This window comes from Lissotriton vulgaris, chromosome 5 (assembly GCF_964263255.1).
Source record: "Lissotriton vulgaris chromosome 5, aLisVul1.2, whole genome shotgun sequence".
NCBI lineage: Eukaryota > Metazoa > Chordata > Amphibia > Caudata > Salamandridae > Lissotriton > Lissotriton vulgaris.
In genome coordinates this window covers 237567727-237584908 of record NC_141693.1, presented here as the reverse complement: position 1 = coordinate 237584908, position 17182 = coordinate 237567727, and the positions used below count along the sequence as shown (strand labels likewise).

The window sequence follows — 17182 nt, the reverse complement described above, 5'->3', positions numbered from 1 at the left end:
AAAATGGATTCAAACGATATATAAAAAACTACCATGAAACCAAACAATAATGTGAAAGCAGATTACAGAAAACACTGTGCGATGTAATGAACCCTGCTGCGTCCTGCAAGTGCTCAATTTCTTGAAAGATGCAAGCAGTTTCAGTTTTCTACTACTAATTCTGAATGGAACAATATATCTCATAACAATCATTTTGTTCTACAAACAAATGTGGCAAAATCGAAAATAATGTCTGTGGGCCCCAAGAGTCTGAAAATCAGATGCATCGTGATGAATGGTAAACTTTTGCATACCAGTTGAAACGACGGTCCCACTACATTGAATAGATTGGCTAATAATGAGAAAATCCCAAGGAAGATATTTTGAGTTTCTCAAGGAGGATGAAATGCAAATATCATCTATATCAAACATGTACATGGCAAAATGTGGCGATGGCTGCTAGTGTGGCCAGTTAGTAGGTTTACCACAATCTGCACCTACCTATGCGGTACTTCAGGCGCTTATAGTACCTAGTCTGGTGGTAAAAAATACATATGCTTGTCCCCACTTTAAGGTTTCTGTTAAGTCAAATCAATTTACTGAACTCGCTAGATCTGTTTTGCTTGATATTTGATATAGATTGCCCTAGTGCAATCCCTTGGTTGAGTTACATTAAGGATTGTTTGGAAAGGGTTGGTTGTTAAGAAAATCTGAAAGAAACAGGTTAGTATTAGGTTCCTTACCTTAGAATATCCCCAGGCGTCAGACTGGATCCGGAAATTTTTGCGTAGCAGTACCCTTGCTGGTAGGCGTCGTCTGCGGCTCCTCGTCCGTCGTTGGCGTCGTGATGACGTCGTCGGAGTACTTAGACGCCGCCTCCGCGCGCTGACGTCAGTTCTTCTTTTTTCCACGCCAGCAGCGCAGATGCGGGAAAAGTGGTACCTTAGTCAATTTTTGACTAAACATTTTATGATCTCTTTTGATCCTTTTTCGAGTCTTCAACTCCGAACGGTGCCGGTAGGGATGACTGGTTTCAAGCCCTGTGAGGACTGCGACCGACTGATGTCGGTCACTGACACTCACCGCCGGTGTCTTCACTGTCTCGGCATCGACCACGACGACAAGGCTTGCCCCGACTGCCGAGCCCTGACTTTGAAAGCTAGGCGGGAGCGGCCCCGCAAGCGGCTCGAGCTCCGGCAGTCGGCCCTGCGCCTTGAGAGGTCCCGGTCCGGACAGAGGTCGAGGGACCGGTCGCGGGGGCGGAGCCATCATAGCTTCGGGAGTCGACATCACTCGTCAGGCTCGAAGTCGTCAGGTAAGCACAAGAAGTCGAAGAGGCGTCATCGCTCTTCCGACTCCCCCCGACGCTCGCGCGTCCGGGGGTTCGGGTGACACCGCCCACGCGGCTCCGACGGAGTCGTGGGCGTCGCAACCTGCCCCATACCCTGCGGTCCCAGGGCAGCAAGCGACGCCGGAGGAGGTTGAGTGCTTCCTCATGGCCATGAGGTACCTCCCTCCTCCAGCGGACCCGTCGGGTGGCCCTAGCGGGTCGGGTGCTTCGGTCCCGACGCCGCCGGCACCTTCGGGCCCAGCGTCACAGGGCCCCGCTGGATGCGCTTCCGGATCCGGGTCGTCGCCGGTTGACCTAACGACCTTACCGGCGCCGGTCCCTAGGGTGTCACCCCCGGCGCCGTCCACGATACCTCCCTCAATCCAGTTCCAGCGTCGGAACGGCGCCGCTCTCGACGCAGCTTTGGCAGTTCTACTTTAATGAACTGGCCCCAACTTTTGACAACCCTGAATTTCAGGACATGGGTGATGAGGAGTATTGGGAGGGGTCTGACGACCCTCTGATACATGAGTGTCAGTCCCAAGAGGAGTGGACAGGAGGACATGGGGATGCTAGTGGTCTGGACACTTCGCCAGACACTGGTTTTCTCTCACCCCCTACCGTGGCTACGGAGGAGGGGGTCAACCTTCAGTGTGTTGTTGACGTGGGCGGCCAAGGCCTTGGGCCTTGAGCTCCCCGTCGCGCCGTGAGGACTAACCTCCTCACTGAGGTCCTTAAACCGCAGTCAAGCTCGGCCGAGCCTGTGCTGCTGTTTAATGAGGCTTTGACTGACGTTCTTTTGGGCAATGCTACAGGTGCGCCTGTAGATAGGAACGTGGCCAGACGCCACCGTCCTGGCCCCAGGCGACCCTTGTTTCCTGTCCACCCACCCCACCCCGAGAGCCTGGTAATCCAGGCCTCCAACTCCCAGACCGCATTCCTGTCGGCTCCGCCCTATCAAGAATCCAAGAGGTATGAGCAATACAGCAAGAAGGTGTTCTCCCTCAGTTTGGGACTGCGGTCTTCCAACACCACATGCCTCTTGGGCCGCTACACCCACTCTCTGTGGGACACGGTTGCGGACGTGCTGCCACAATTCCCAGCGGAGGACAAGGCTAAACTCACCCAATCCCTTGTGGAGGGTCGAGATGCAGCACGATAGTCCATCCGGTGTGGGCTAGATACCACCGACTCACTGGGCAGAGCGATGGCAACGACGGTGGCGATTCGTCACCACGCCTGGTTGAGGTCCGCCCACTTTTTGGCCGATGTCCAGAATACCCTCATGGACATGCCGTTTGATGGCTGTCACCTGTTTGGCGACGAGGCAGACCATGCGCCTGAGCGCTTTAAGGACTCCAGGGCGATGGCCAAGTCCTTGGGCCTCTTGGCCCGCGCCAGCAATCGGGTGCCTTTCGCTACTTTCGTGGCCAAGGAAGGGGCGGCCCCACACGTGCTGCCAGCCACGCACCGCAGACTAATTATCAACGCGGTGGTGGCTGTGGGAACTGCTGTGGCGGCGGTCGGGTACAACAGCGAGGCCAGTCCACACCTACCCCTGCAGCAACTGCCTCGAAACCCTCCTAGTCCGTGCTTTCAGGCCCATGTGATGCTGGTGGGGGGCAGGGTTCGCCATCACCACTTCCACTGGCGCACTGTCACTTCGGACAGGTGGGTGCTGCGATTCGTTCGAAGGGGCTACTCCCTCCCCTTCTAGACTATCCCTCCAGCCATGCCACCGCAATTCCACCGCGTGTCGGGGATCATTTGCGCCTTCTGCAGGAGGAAGTTACGAGCGCGTTCCTGGGCCAGAAGTAGGGTGTGGTTGCTACTCCCACTACTTTCTGGTACCCAAGAAGGGCAAAGGGGGCCTACGCCCTATCTTGGTTCTACGGAACGTCAACGGCTTCCTCCGGAAGGAGAAGTTCAAAATGCTGACACTGGCTCAGGTCTTAGCTGCCCTGGACCCAGGAGACTGGATGGTAGCGTTGGACTTGCAGAACGCTTATTTCCACATCCCCGTCCTGCCGGCCCACCGGCGCTAAATGCGGTTCACGGTAGGCCACAAGCACTTTGTTTACCGTGCTCCCCTTCGGCCTTACCAGCGCCCCACGGGTGTTCACGAAGGTGAAGGCGGTGGTCGCAGCTCATCTGCGCAGGTTAGGGGTTTCAGTCTTCCCCTACCTCGACGAGTGGTTGTTGAAGGCGGGCTCGCCCCAGACAGTCGTCGGCCACCTCCAGACGACGGCAGAGCGCCTGCACCTGCTGGGGTTCTCCATCAATGTGCCGAAGTCACACCTGTGTCCCTCTCAAAAGCTCCTCTTCATCGGAGCGATTCTCGACTTGGCGCAGTTTCGGGTTTATCCTCCCGAGCAGCGGGTTCGGGATAATCAGGCTCTGATTCCGGTCTTTCAACCTTTATCCCGAGTCTCGGTCAGGTTGACGCTGCGGCTTCTGGGGCTGATGGCCTCCTGCATCCTTCTGGTGCATCACGCCCGATGGCAGATGCGGGCTCTGCAGTGGGACCTGAAGTTTCAGTGGGCCCAGCATCAGGGCGACCTGTCCGACCATGTCCTGATCTCGGAGGGCACTGCGAGACAGCTGCAGTGGTGGCTCATGGACCACGATTGGGTCAGCGGCAGATCCCTCTCCCTACCCCAACAGGAGCACGTAGTGGTGACAGACGCGTCCCTCCAGGGCTGGGGAGGCCACATAGGAGAGGCGGAGATCAGAGGCCTCTGGTCTCCGGCGGAGTCCCGGCTCCATATCAACCTTTTGGAGCTGCAGGCGATTCGTCTTGCACTGAAGGCATTCCTCCCCTCGGTCCGGGAAAGTGTAGTGCAGGTGTTCACAGACAACACCACCCCCATGTGGTACTGCAACAAACAGGGCATGGTGGGGTCGTGGACCCTCTGCCAGGAGGCTCTGCGCCTTTGGCAGTGGAACATCAGGGCGTGACCCTGGTGGTTAAACACCTGGCAGGTTCTCTGAATGCCAGGGCGGACGAACTCAGCCGCCGGTGCATGATGGATCACGAATGGCGTCTGAACTCGGACGTGGCGCAAGGTTTCTTTCTGCAGTGGGGAGAGCCTTGGTTAGATCTATTCGCCACAGAAGAGAACGCGCAATGTCATCAGTTCTGCGCGTTGGAATTTCCAAGGCGTCACTCGCTCGGAGACGCTTTTCGTTGCGAGTGGAGTTGCGGTCTGTTGTACGCCTTTCCGCCTATACCACTTCTGCTGATGAAGATCAAATGCGACCGGTCCCAAGTCATCCTTGTGGCTCCGGACTGGGCACGAAGGTACTGGTATCCCGAGCTACTCAGTATGTCAATCGATCCCCCGGTTCGTCTGCCTCTTCAGGAGGATCTCTCCTTGGCCCTCGCCAACAAAGGGCGCAGCAGTCACCCGAAAGCAGAAACAGAAGCTTGGACGCAGCTTTTCTCTGTAGCCACTGGCATCGATGAACAGAGCAGTCACCCAAAGCGCAGCGTCCAGAACAGGTAAAGGACCCATGGGTTCGGGGAGCCGTCCTGAGCCCTTGTCCCTGTGTTGGACTTAGATCCAGTATCCTGCTCCTTGAAAGTAGCCAACCGCAGTGGAAAAATTAGCAGGGTGGCAGGGGGGGCGGGACAGGTGCAGCAAGGTTTGACATTCCTCAGGGGTGGGGTCACTGCTGCTATTAATCCACCAAAGCGCTTCTGTGATCCTTACCCACCACTGCAGCCGGGGAGGGGGTGTTCTTCCCTGCTTCACAGAGCCACAAAGATGCACAAATAAAGGGGGCGCACCGGTGGAGAGGGAACCCCCGAACCGACAGTAAAGTGAGCGTGGGCGATCCCACCTCTGTATGACAAAGTGAGCGAAAATACAAATCACCTCTCACTCCAACAACCCCGCCAGAAAAAAACACCAAGAAATCATATTTAAAGCCCCCACTGTTGCAGCCCTCACTGTAGCGTCTACTCGTGCTTTTGGACACCTGGGAGCGAACCACATCGGGGGTGGGGGTGGGGGGTCTTAAATGACCAGAGCTTCCCATGTGGCAGTGACCCCTGGGTGGGTTATGTAGGATGTTCACCCGGGGCGGCGTGACCCTGGGGTGGGGGTGCTGGGTGTCATGTGCCACCCCCGTGCGGAGGTACCCTGGGGTGGTTGTGTCATGTATGACATGTGCCACCTCCCCCCCGGGAGTGACCCTGGGATGGTGGTGTCATGTATGACATGTGCCATTCCCCCCGTTCGCTGGTGTTGTCATGTATGGCATGTGCCTCCCCCCCCCCCCACCCGTAGAGCAGTGACCCGGGCGGTGGTGTCATGGATGACATGTGCCACCCGGGTATTTATTTACAGGTCTTTGTTTGGAGACGAACTGACACACAGTAACAACTGGTGTCTGATACACATGGACTGGCCTTTGTAGTTACAAACACTTTCTCGAGTTCTAACGCACCGATTCCGGTGACTGCATACTTCAGGGTAGATTTCCATATTTCACATCAATGTGCGCATCCGACTGATTCATTTTCGCCGACTGTTGAAAAACGAGGCAGCATCTGTGAGGCCTGCACAAATAACATCACTACATTTGTCCTTCACTGGGAACCAAAAACCCAATTGTAGCGCCTGACTCTCAGAGGGTAGCGTTGCAGAGCAGTCTGAGGCTTACTCAAGGGAGGTGGTGTGGGCTAGTAATCTCCATTTGCAGGTATGCAAAAATAACACTTAATAATTAATTGTCCAGTCTGTTCTTTGCTTTATAAAAGTAAGAGTACATTTATTAAATACGCACACTACTTAATACTATGCACCAATTGACAAACATACATAAGCTGTTGGAATTACTTTGTGGCATTGCATGACATCTCCACCCCTCCCTCAGGGAGTTTGGGTCTAGTACCACCACTCCAATGAATGCACATCATCTTGCCCTCAATGCAGTTAGTGGACCATAACCTGGGGCATGGGCCCTGCGCACTGGCACCAACCCAGTGGCGACCCATACCATTACGTCAACCAGCATTAAAAATGGGTACACTTGCCTTGGTGACACATAAACCTGACTAAGCATCTCCTACTGACAATAAAATATGCACCTATACATCTTAAGGGCTACCAGTCTGAGTTGTTCCTCACCTAACAGCAGCAGCAAGAATACATGTTTAAGCACCACTTTAGTATGATAGTACTCATAACATAGGGATATCATAAAAAAATGGATTGCAATTACAGCCCCTAAAGGCAACACAGCTGATCACGTGATTATGCATATACAGCCAGACACCCTAGCAGGAATGTATGATAACATAACCCCACTTTGCTTATGAACTCACCTTACACCAGTACTTCATATTACACATGAGACCTTACACCAGTACTTCACATTACACATGTGACCTTCAGTCCCTCTATACGAAATAACATTAGTAAAAGCATTTCTGGTGCAATTACACCTCCAGGGGATGCCTTCTTCCAGACATCCACCCCTCAGCCCTTCACTCCTTGAGGCAATTATGAAAACACCCTCAGCTGAAGAACAAAAGTTTCAGCCCAGAAGGTGATAATTGTTGAGCCCTTGAGGGGTTATTCCTTTGAAATCCTTAAAAAACTTAGGGTGACATGTCTCTTTGTGCAGGGGGAGACTGCGCTTCTCCAGCAGCTCCCCCAGCGCCTTTTCACAATTGAGGGGGACCCCCCTCCTCTGAGGGCCACCAAGCGCACCAAAATGGCAGACTCCCAAATGCCTGGCAAGGCATGATGGGGCGCTTGTGCTCCTGCTCGTGAATATGGGATTAGCGGCTCTTCCGCTGTGCCAGTGAGAGCCGCCCGATCTGCTGGTGGCTTTGCCACATTCTCCGGCCTCAGTGGGGGGCCCAGTCCCACATGGACCCCCAGGTGAGTACATGCGGCTTGGGGAGCACACCCCCGGCCGCTCTGCCCGGTTTCGGGATCTCGGTCTCACCCGGGACCCCCACTGGCTTCCGTGTTAGAGGGCAGCCTGAGGAGCCCACCCCGGCTCCCCACACGGCCAGCACTCTTCTATGCTGCCGCGGGAGCCTGCCGAGTACTTCTGGTCTGCCTGCTCCTACGGGCAGACGTGGACTCCAGCAGTCCCGTCAGGACCTCGGAGGAGTGTGGCGGCACTCACCCAGCCTTCTCCTAGTCGTCGGGGCCCGGGGATGGGGGTCGACAGCGCTCCCTCCTCCTCCACTTTCGGCGGGGGCCAGGGTGGGCTCCTGGCCCCCTGATGAGCATTTCCACTGGGAGCGCGACTGCTCCTCCCGCCCCCCTCCTCACACGGGCCCGGAGTTGGGCTCCCTGGCCCCTCCCCCTGCAACTCTTCAAGGGGAGCACAACGGCGCTCCCTGGCTTAGTATTCAGCGGGGGCCAGGGTTGTCTCCTGGCACCCCGCGGGGGCAGCTTCACGGGGTGCGCGACGGCTTTACTTCTTTGGGGGGCAGCCTCCGGGACCTGACCCACCCCGGGGCCCCATTACAGACCTGCAGCGCAGCCCCACGCGCTTCATCGCTGGTCTCATGAAAGGTCAAAGGTCGCCTACTTTCCAGGGGCCATATCTCAGCCCCTGGGGGTCCGATCTTCTCCATTTCCGTCTCTTCTTGCACCTGGTTGCGTCCCCTAGCCACTGGGAGCACTCTCCTTCGCCTTCGGGGTCTCCAAGCGGGTCCCATTCTACAGGGAGCTGTCTTCACCGGCTCCCTGCGTCAGCCTTTTGCCTTTCTCCTCTCCTGCGCCACTCTTCTGCTTGCACAAGGGACCAGGCGGCAGCTCACTGGTCCTGGACTCTTCTCTAGGCGCTGTTCAGATTCCTGGGTAGGTCAGGGGGTTGCTCCTTCCAACTGCCCATTTCGCTAGGCTCCAGCACCTTCTGCCTCTGCAGACCACACCCCAGAGAGTAATTCTCTTCATGTGCAAGCACTTTTTAAAAGTTGAGTAGGGGGCTGGCAGGAAGTCTCTGTGTGTCCTATCATACAGCGACACATCACTTCCTTGCCCCTGCTCTCTCCTTCTTGTCCAGCCTCTGGGTTGTCTAAAATGGAGTCGTCCAGTATCTCTGGCCACATGCCCCCCTTCTACCCAGTGGTTCAGCTTGGTGCCTGGCACCCAGTGACAGCTGTTGATGGATTGGCTTGTAGCTCCACCTATCTCCCTTCCTTGGAGGGAAGATCTTCTCTCAGGGAAGAAAGGGCATTAATCTAACCTGCCAGGGCCAGACCCGGCCAGGGACTCAGAGAAATATGACATTTCTGGACGACTCAAAAGTCCAATACAAATATGACTTTGAACTCTGCAGAAAACTTCTTTTCACCTCCACTACAATGGACTTTCAGTGTGTGTCTGGAATCTGTAGGCCTTGTGGAAGTCATTCTAGTCATGGGCCCCACATCCTCATAGGGGAATAATGAAGTGAAAACACAGTAAAACACACTGACTTTCCCTGGCATGTTTCTTTCCAGTTTATAAAGCCTATTCCATGTCACCACCCAATTCTGCATAAGTCCTGCCACACCATTCAATTTGTACCTGCTCCTGGACTGCGCACGCTAGGAATCTCCCCTGCGCAGCCACTACACGTAACCAGCCCGGTGCCCCATACTCCAGCTGCTCCTCAGCGGCCTAGTCAAGCCAAGGGGACGCCAGTAAAATCTCCATGCAGTCTCCTTCATTATGAGTTCACTGTGGGTGAGTCCCAGTTTATGAGGCTCCCCCACAGTAAAAGATCAACAATTAGGTGCTCAAAAAGTGAATAATCCGGGCGACCCCTAGTGTCAGAACCACCTTCTAACACCGACCCTAGGAGAGCAACCTCACCCGCTTTCCAGGAAAACCGAATCAAGGATTTGAAAGGGTTAAAGATGAAGATAACAGTTTTACACTGCAGGAAGAAGCACTCCTCTCCCAATGGAAACATGAACAAAGTACAATGCAATGAAATATCGGTGCAGTGAATAAATCTATAGAATTACAGGTTACTGAAAATAAAGGTAAACAAGCACGGTCCGCTTTCACTTCCGTGCATCGCAAAACTATTTCTTGTCTTTATCGGGCCATGTCTTTGAAACACATGGCCCCATAAAACATAAGAAACCTTTTGCAACACACAGAAGGCAGACAAGCCAGTCCAAGTGGGCCGTCTCAAAAAGAGAAAAGTCCACGTCACGAAAAGCTCTTTCCCAATGGCTGGCCACCGTTTAGCGTAAACGGTGACGCTGGCCAATGGGAAAGAGGGGCGAGGCTTAAAGCCCTTTACAGAAAGCCCTCTAAATCATTAAATCTCGCCAGCGAGACTGCGCATGTGCACAGCCAATGCCAGCCGAGACCTAAAAAGGACACTGAAGTAGCTAAGTCTTTGGGAGCACTACAGTCACCCTCTAACAGAGGCTCCTTTTGCCGCTCCTTTTATAGGGGAGGCTCAAAAAGTACTTCCACAGATGCCAATACATCTTCTTACAAATCACAAAATCAATCCTCCCCCTCTAGAGGATTTTACAAGGGTGGTTACAGAGGGAACAATTGTATAGACAAAGGTAGAGTTATACCAGCACATACCTCTCCATTTCCACTAAGCGATGACTTAACAACAATTCCCCCCGATCATCAAATACCTGTCTGGGGAAGACTGCATCAATTTCCTCCCCTTTGGCAATCAATAACATCAGTCAAATTAGTGTTGGACATTATCCAACATGGTTATTGCCTGGAGCTCACTAGCAATCCTCCCAGTATTCTACCTCACATTTGCAAACTGTCTCTAGAGCTCCAACAACTGCTCAAACAAGAAGTACAAGCCCTTCTAACAAAAGGAGCTATCAAACCAGTCCCAGTACAACACTAAGGGTCATGGGTTTGCTCACTTTACTTCCTAATCCCAAAAAAGGACGGTTCTCTATGACCAAAATTCGATCCCAGGCCTCTAAATGTATACATACTGTCAGAACACTTCCATACACTTTATGTCAACACTAGACTTAAAGGATGCCTACTTTCCCATCCCCATTCACCCAGCACATCGCAAATACCTCAGATTTGTGGTAGCAGGAAAACCCTATTGATTCAAAGTGCTCCCATTCGGAGCAACTACTGCATCCAGAGTATTCACCAAATGTCTAGCAATAGTAGCAGCTCATCTAAGAAGACAACACATTCAAGTTCAAGTTCAAGTTCGGGCATTTGTATAGCGCACTACTCACCCAGAGGGTCTCAAGGCGCTGGGGTAAGGGGTACATTATTTGTCGAATAGCCAGGTTTTAAGTTCTTTTCTGAAGGAGATGTGGTTCTGAGTAAGGCGGAGGTGGGTGGGGAGTGAGTTACAGGTCTTGGCAGCCAGGAAGGAGAAGGATCTGCCACCCATGGTGGATTTTCGGATGCGCGGGACTGCGGCGAGGGCTTAATTGGACGATCTTAGTTGGCGGGTGGGTTTGTAGAAGGACAGTCGAGTGTTGAGGCATTCGGGTCCTAGATTGTAGAGGGCTTTGTGTGCGTGGGTGAGAAGGCGGAAAGTAATTCTTTTGTTGACGGGAAGCCAGTGGAGGTCTTTTAGATGTCCAGTGATGTGATCTTGGCGAGGGATGTCTAATATGAGTCTCGCTGACGCGTTTTAGATGGGCTGGAGTTTTTTCTGTAATTTTGCTGCGATTCCGGCGTATAGTGTGTTACCATAATCCAGTCGACTCGTGACTAGTGCGTGGGTGACAGTCTTTCTTGTTTCGAGGGGGATCCAGCGGAAGATCTTTTTGAGAATGCGAAGTACGTTGAAGCAGGCGGACGAGACTGCGTTGACTTGTCTGGACATCGAGAGAGAGGAGTCTAGGATGAAGCCAAGGTTGCGTGCATGGTCTGTGGGTGTGGGTGCTGTGCCCAGAGCGGAAGGCCACCAAGAGTCGTCCCAAGCTGAGGGGGAAGATCCTAGGATAAGCACCTCCGTTTTGTCTGAGTTGAGTTTTAGGCGGCTATGTTTCATCCATTCGGCTACTTCTTTCATGCCTTCGTGAAGATTGGTTTTGGCGGTGTTGGGGTCTTTGGTGAGGGAAAGGATTAACTGGGTGTCGTCGGCGTAAGAAATGATGTTGAGGTTGTGTTGACGCGCGATGGAGGCGAGAGGACTCATGTAGATGTTGAAGAGGGTGGGACTGAGTGAGGATCCTTGAGGTACGCCGCAGATGACTTCGGTGGCCTCTGAGTAGAATGGGGGAAGTCGGACTCTTGAGTTCTCCCAGCGAGGAATGAGATGATCCAGTCCAAGGCTTTTCCTTGTATGCCGATGTTGCTGAGGCGATGTATAAGGGTGCTGTGGCAGACTGTGTCGAAAGCGGCGGATAGGTCGAGTAGGATGAGGGTCACTGTTTCTCCGTTGTCCAGGAGTGTTCGGATGTCGTCGGTCGCTGCAATGATTCATGTCTTCCTATATCTAGATGACTGTCTAATCAAAGCCAACACACATCTCAAGTGTTTACAACATACTCAAATTACAATAAATCTTCATCAATTGGGATTCACAATCAATGGGCAAAAATGTAATTTTCAGCCCACACAACTGCAACCCTATCTTGGAGTTTTCCTAAACCTTGAAACAGGTTTAGCCTATCCCAATGCAGCCAGAGTTCGCAATTTTGAAACACTGCTACTACAATTCCAAAACCCTCATAATCGAACAGTGAGAACTTTCATGCAACTTTTAGGAATGATGGCATCGTGCATTGCAATAGTACCTCATGCAACATTAAACATGTGTCCTCTACAAGAATGCTAAACACGTCAATGGAATCAATCACAGGGTCAACTAAAGGATCTAGTGTTGATAGACAGCTGCCCCCATCGCTCTCTGCTGTGGTGCAACACCCAAAACTTAACAAAAGGTTGGCCCTCTATCGACCCAATTCCACAGATAGTGCTCACAGCAGGCGCATCTGTTACAGGGTGGGGTGCCCATCTACAAGATCTAACAGCGACACCAAACACGAGTCTCCAAATCAGCCATGTACTATGTACAAAAACAGGGGGGATACACTCTCTAGAGTTATCATGTTTCCCTCAGACAATTTGGTGTTGCGCAAAACATTACAGAATCCAACTGCTAGCAGAACACCTTCCAGGAACGGACAACGAATTTGCGGACCTCCTCAGTAGGATGCGGCAACAAGTCTACGAGTGGGAACTCCACCTCCAAATACATCTCCCATACTTCCACAAATGGGAGTTTCCACAAATAGATCCCTTTGCAACAGCAGGCACTCAAAATGCCCAAAGTTCGTCTCCAGGTACCCACACCCTCTATCCAAAGGCAATACCCTACAGATGAATAGGTCAGAGACATTTGCTTACGCTTTTCCGCCTCTCCTCTTCTTCCATTTCTGGTTCAGAGGCTCAGGCAAACATCCCTCACCCTTATTTTGTTGGTCCCCACATGGGCTTGTCAACCATGGTTCACCACACTTCCAAAACTCTCAGTAGTTCCACACCAGAAGCTTCACCTTACTTCAAACCTTCTTACTCAGAACCATGGAGAAATCAGACATCCAAACCCAAAGGAACTCAACCTAGCGACTTGGCTCCTGAAGTCATAGAGTTTGGATACCTAAATTTACCACTAGATTTATTTATTTATTTATTTATTTAGTGTCTCTTATATAGCGCGCAGCTACCCCAACGGGGTGTCCCGGCGCTCCAGAGGGTGGGATAGCTCTTTCTTCATGAGTATTAGCAGAACAGGTGTGTTTTTAATGCCTTACGAAAGGGGAGTTCTTCCTGGATTGAGCGAATGGCCTGCAGAAGTTTATTCCAGTGGGATGCGGCGCATGTTTGAAAAGTTTTTCCTCCTGATCGCGTCTTTTCAAATCTCGGGGTAATAAGCAGGTTTTTAGAACTGGATCGCAGGGGTCTGATGTTTTTATAGGGGCGTAAACAGCAGGAAATACAAGCAGAGCCCTTCCCCTTGATTGCCCTATGAGCCAACTAGATTGCATGACTATTCTTAAAGAAGCAAGAAAGATACCTACTAGAGCATGCTATGCAGCAAAGTGGAAAAGATGTGTTATACACCGTAATAAGCAAATTATTAACCCATTAGATGCTTCGATACAACAAATCATTTGTTATCTATTGCATCTACAATGTGCAGGCCTCCCCTACACATCTATACGTCTACACCTTGCAGCGGTAGCTGCATATCTTCAAAACAGACAACACTTATCGCTATTCAAAGTACCAATTTTTTAAACCTTCACGGAAGGCCTTAAAAGAGTGATGCCACCAAATGTTCCGCCTACACCTCTATACGTCTACACCTTGCAGCGGTAGCTGCATATCTTCAAAACAGACAACACTTATCGCTATTCAAAGTACCAATTTTTAAAACCTTCACGGAAGGCCTTAAAAGAGTGATGCCACCAAATGTTCCACCTGCATTGGACCGTAATATTATTCTAACGACTTATTGGTCCACCTTTTGAACCATTTCACAATTGCCCACTGCAATTATTTTCTTGGAATGTTGCTTTCTTAATTGCTATCACTTCACTAAGACATGTCAGTGAGTTTCAGGCACTAACTTTAGAAGAAACATTCTTTCAACTTCATAAAGATGGAGTGGTTCTTTGGACAAACCCAAAATTCCTTCCAAAAGTAATTTCTGCTTTTTCATATTAACCAAACAATTGAGTTACCTGTTTTCTTCCCTCAACCTGATTCAGTAGCAGAAAGAGCTCTACATACATTAGATTTTTTGTAAAGCAGTTGCATGGTCTACATCACACATAATTACCAAGCGCTATTGTGTGGCTGTATTAGCTTGTCAAAAGGCTAATGTAGGACAAGCAGTGCTAAAAACACTTTCTCAAACAACTGCAACACTCACTGGTTAGCCACTGCTTTGGGAGAGTACTGCTATAGGGTCTATGCAAAGCATGTGTTTCTGCAGTACACATGCCTCAAACGGATTGTTACTTACCCTGTAAGCATCTGTTCTTGGCATGTAGAGCTGTAGATTCACATGCGCCCTCCTTCCTCCCCAGACACCAATGGCCTTTGCAGTACTAATCATTTACATCTTATACGCCTGGACATCTCTATACAACACTTACTCCATTCTCACCCTTTTGCGGGAAAAGAATCTAACAATGGAGTTGATGCCCATGCGCACTAACCACCGAAAGGAGTCACCTTAACGCATGACTGGAAAATACCTCTTCGAAGAAAAACAACTTGCAAATATCCGTACACAACACCAGATGGCAGGAGTATGCAAAGCATCTGAATCCACAGCTCTACATGCCAAGAACAGATGTTTACAGAGTAAGTAACATAATCCTTCTGCACCAGTCAGCGTATATCTGTTGAACGCTATGCCTAGTTCATTTTTGACTTACTCTTCAACATTTTGTGAAAGCTATTTTTGAGATTTTTTTTCTTCACTCAGTGTGCTATGGATGTCCCCTAAAAACTAGTGGATTTCAAACCCTGTTGTGCCTTTAGCAGGCAGATGTCTGTGACAGATTCACACTTAGTTTGTCTGTGGTGCTTGGAGTAGGACCACGACTCCAAAAACTGCGAGGACTGCTGCACCATAAATCCCAAGGTGCTGCCAGGAATATTCCCTGAAGCTCCTTGTCTCCCGAGCGCAAGCGAAAGATCCATTGACTGCTCGCAGAGCCACTCCCGATCCTTAATGTCCAAGTCGTTGGGTAAGTTCCACAAGTGTAACAAGTCCAAGAAGTTTACTTCACCATGTCAGTTCAAGTCCTCAGATTAGGCGCAGGAAAAACAAAACCACTCAAAGCCTCGCTCTACCGCATATTCTACGTCTTGGTCTGCTTCTATCTCCCCCACAGTTTCTCAGAGTGACCCCAGCACAACTCAGAGTTTTATTAAGCCATGCACCTCATGGTTGGGCAGCCAGACCCCTTTAGAGCGCATTTGGGTCCCATGAGTTCGGGAGAGACTACTATTGGATTCCCACTGGCTAGTCTGTTCTCTGCACCAGTCAATATCCATGGATCGAGTGCTGGATCTGGCACTGCTCTGTCCGGGAGACCTTGACCTTCTACAGACACCGCTCCAGTGCCATTGCTTCCTGTGCTGCTGATGCCCTGCGGTGGTGCTGATCCTGTCATCATTCCTTACTCAAATACGGAGCCCGTTCGGTGTTTTCCGTCTGTAATCATGTCATGGATAGTGCCTTTTTTTCTTTTCATAGGCTGTAGTGCAGTTCCTATAATGCCCTTCATGCAGGACATGGGCTGTTTATGGATAACATATAGTGTGGGTCTGGTGGCAAACTGACTCTGTACACCTTCGCCGAATATGTTAGCCTGTGTTTTGCATTAGCTAACTCGCAGTGCCACTAGAATCTCCTATTATCAGAGATATTCGTTTTTGGCAACCTTAGAACAAAACAAACCCTGATTCTTCAGACTTGTGTAAACACTATACTGCTTTTCACCTAGTCACTCGTGCTTGCTTGATTTGCTCTCAGAGAGATACACAGAAGAAACAGTTGGGCGTGTTTACAATAAGAATTTATTGTACCTTTGTTATTCTCATGTAAAACAAATGTGCTGCTACAACTGTGACACAGTAGGAGAGATATAGAACCAGCAGTACAGTGAATAAAAAGTAATAGTATTGTTCTACTATTTTGCAATAGTCCTGAACACATACATAAATATAAAATACATTTATAAAATAAAGTGCGTACTCCTGAGATGCCTGTCTAGATGTACCTAAGTGTACCGAGCATGTGAGTTGGTGCGAAAGAGCCTAAGCCTAAGAGCCAAGAATCCCGCTAGGATTTAGTCGAACCCCCATACCTGAATAGTGAGAGTGTGGGACTTCGTCCTGGACTTCAGTTAGACACCCCGCAAGGGATAGTCAGACCAGTGTCCGCTGAAGCAATGGCATGCCGGAGCCTCAGCGTCTCTGGTCAGTGTGTCGGCCTTGAAGTCTCGGTTCCCTTCTGACTACTGATAGCAAGAGGTGCCGTATTTGTGCGTAGATTACCAATTTTTCAGAATGAGGATGACGTTGGGTATTAAACCTTGTGCGTCAATGGGAGAAGTGAAGTGTACCTCCTGGGGAGTGTACTCCTAAATTATTCATATGTGCTAAGGATGATGTCTTAGCAATATCGATTGGGGTAAAACCCACCCTCGGCATGGAACTAGGTGAAAGGTTTAGTCCATAAAAGGCTGCAGTCCTTATAAGGCGTTATGTCCATACAAGGCATTCTGTCCTTATTTGGAGTTATGTCCTTAAAAAGGCTCGTTCATATGAAATGACGGGGAGATGATGTAGGGAAAGTGTACGAAGTTCCCTGGACCTATATCAGGGTACCGATATGAAATATAACTAGGCCTGGAGAGGGGGGCGATTAGGAGGCGTATAATGCCTCCTAGGTAGTCCACCACCTCCTTCATGAATCGGAGGACAACTAGTATGAGGAGCTGGCATAGGGCAGTGGTTTGGGCACCTCACCAGACACTTGGGTGGGGACTTTTACTGGCAATGGAGGATGGCGTGTCTATTGCATTGGTGGTGCAGACGGCAGCTGAGGTCCAGGACCTTATGCAACAAGATAATCAAGATGAGTCTTGACAGAGGTGCTTCAACCGATAGTCACTCCCATGGAACGACTCTCTCATGCAGCGAAGCCCTCACAGATCTCCTGCTTTGGGCCTGGTGCGAACTCTGCAAAGGGGCTCCTGTGCTTAGGACGATTGCCTGCCACCATTGTCCTGCTACTTTGAACCCAAGTTTCTTAATCCAGCAACCAACCCACTAGAGCTTGAGCTTGGTGGTCCAAACCTCCATCTCCCGAGTTAACACTGGCACATTCCCTACCATTCCACTGAATGGGGAATCC

The 17182-nt window shown here is 50.7% G+C and overlaps 1 protein-coding gene across 8 annotated transcripts in view; it reads left to right on the top strand.

Moving 5' to 3' along the window:
• LOC147710582 (zinc finger protein 618-like) overlaps positions 1–17182 on the top strand; it is a 998795-nt gene that overhangs the window by 343502 nt on the left and 638111 nt on the right. The gene's annotated exons all lie outside the window — the stretch shown is intronic.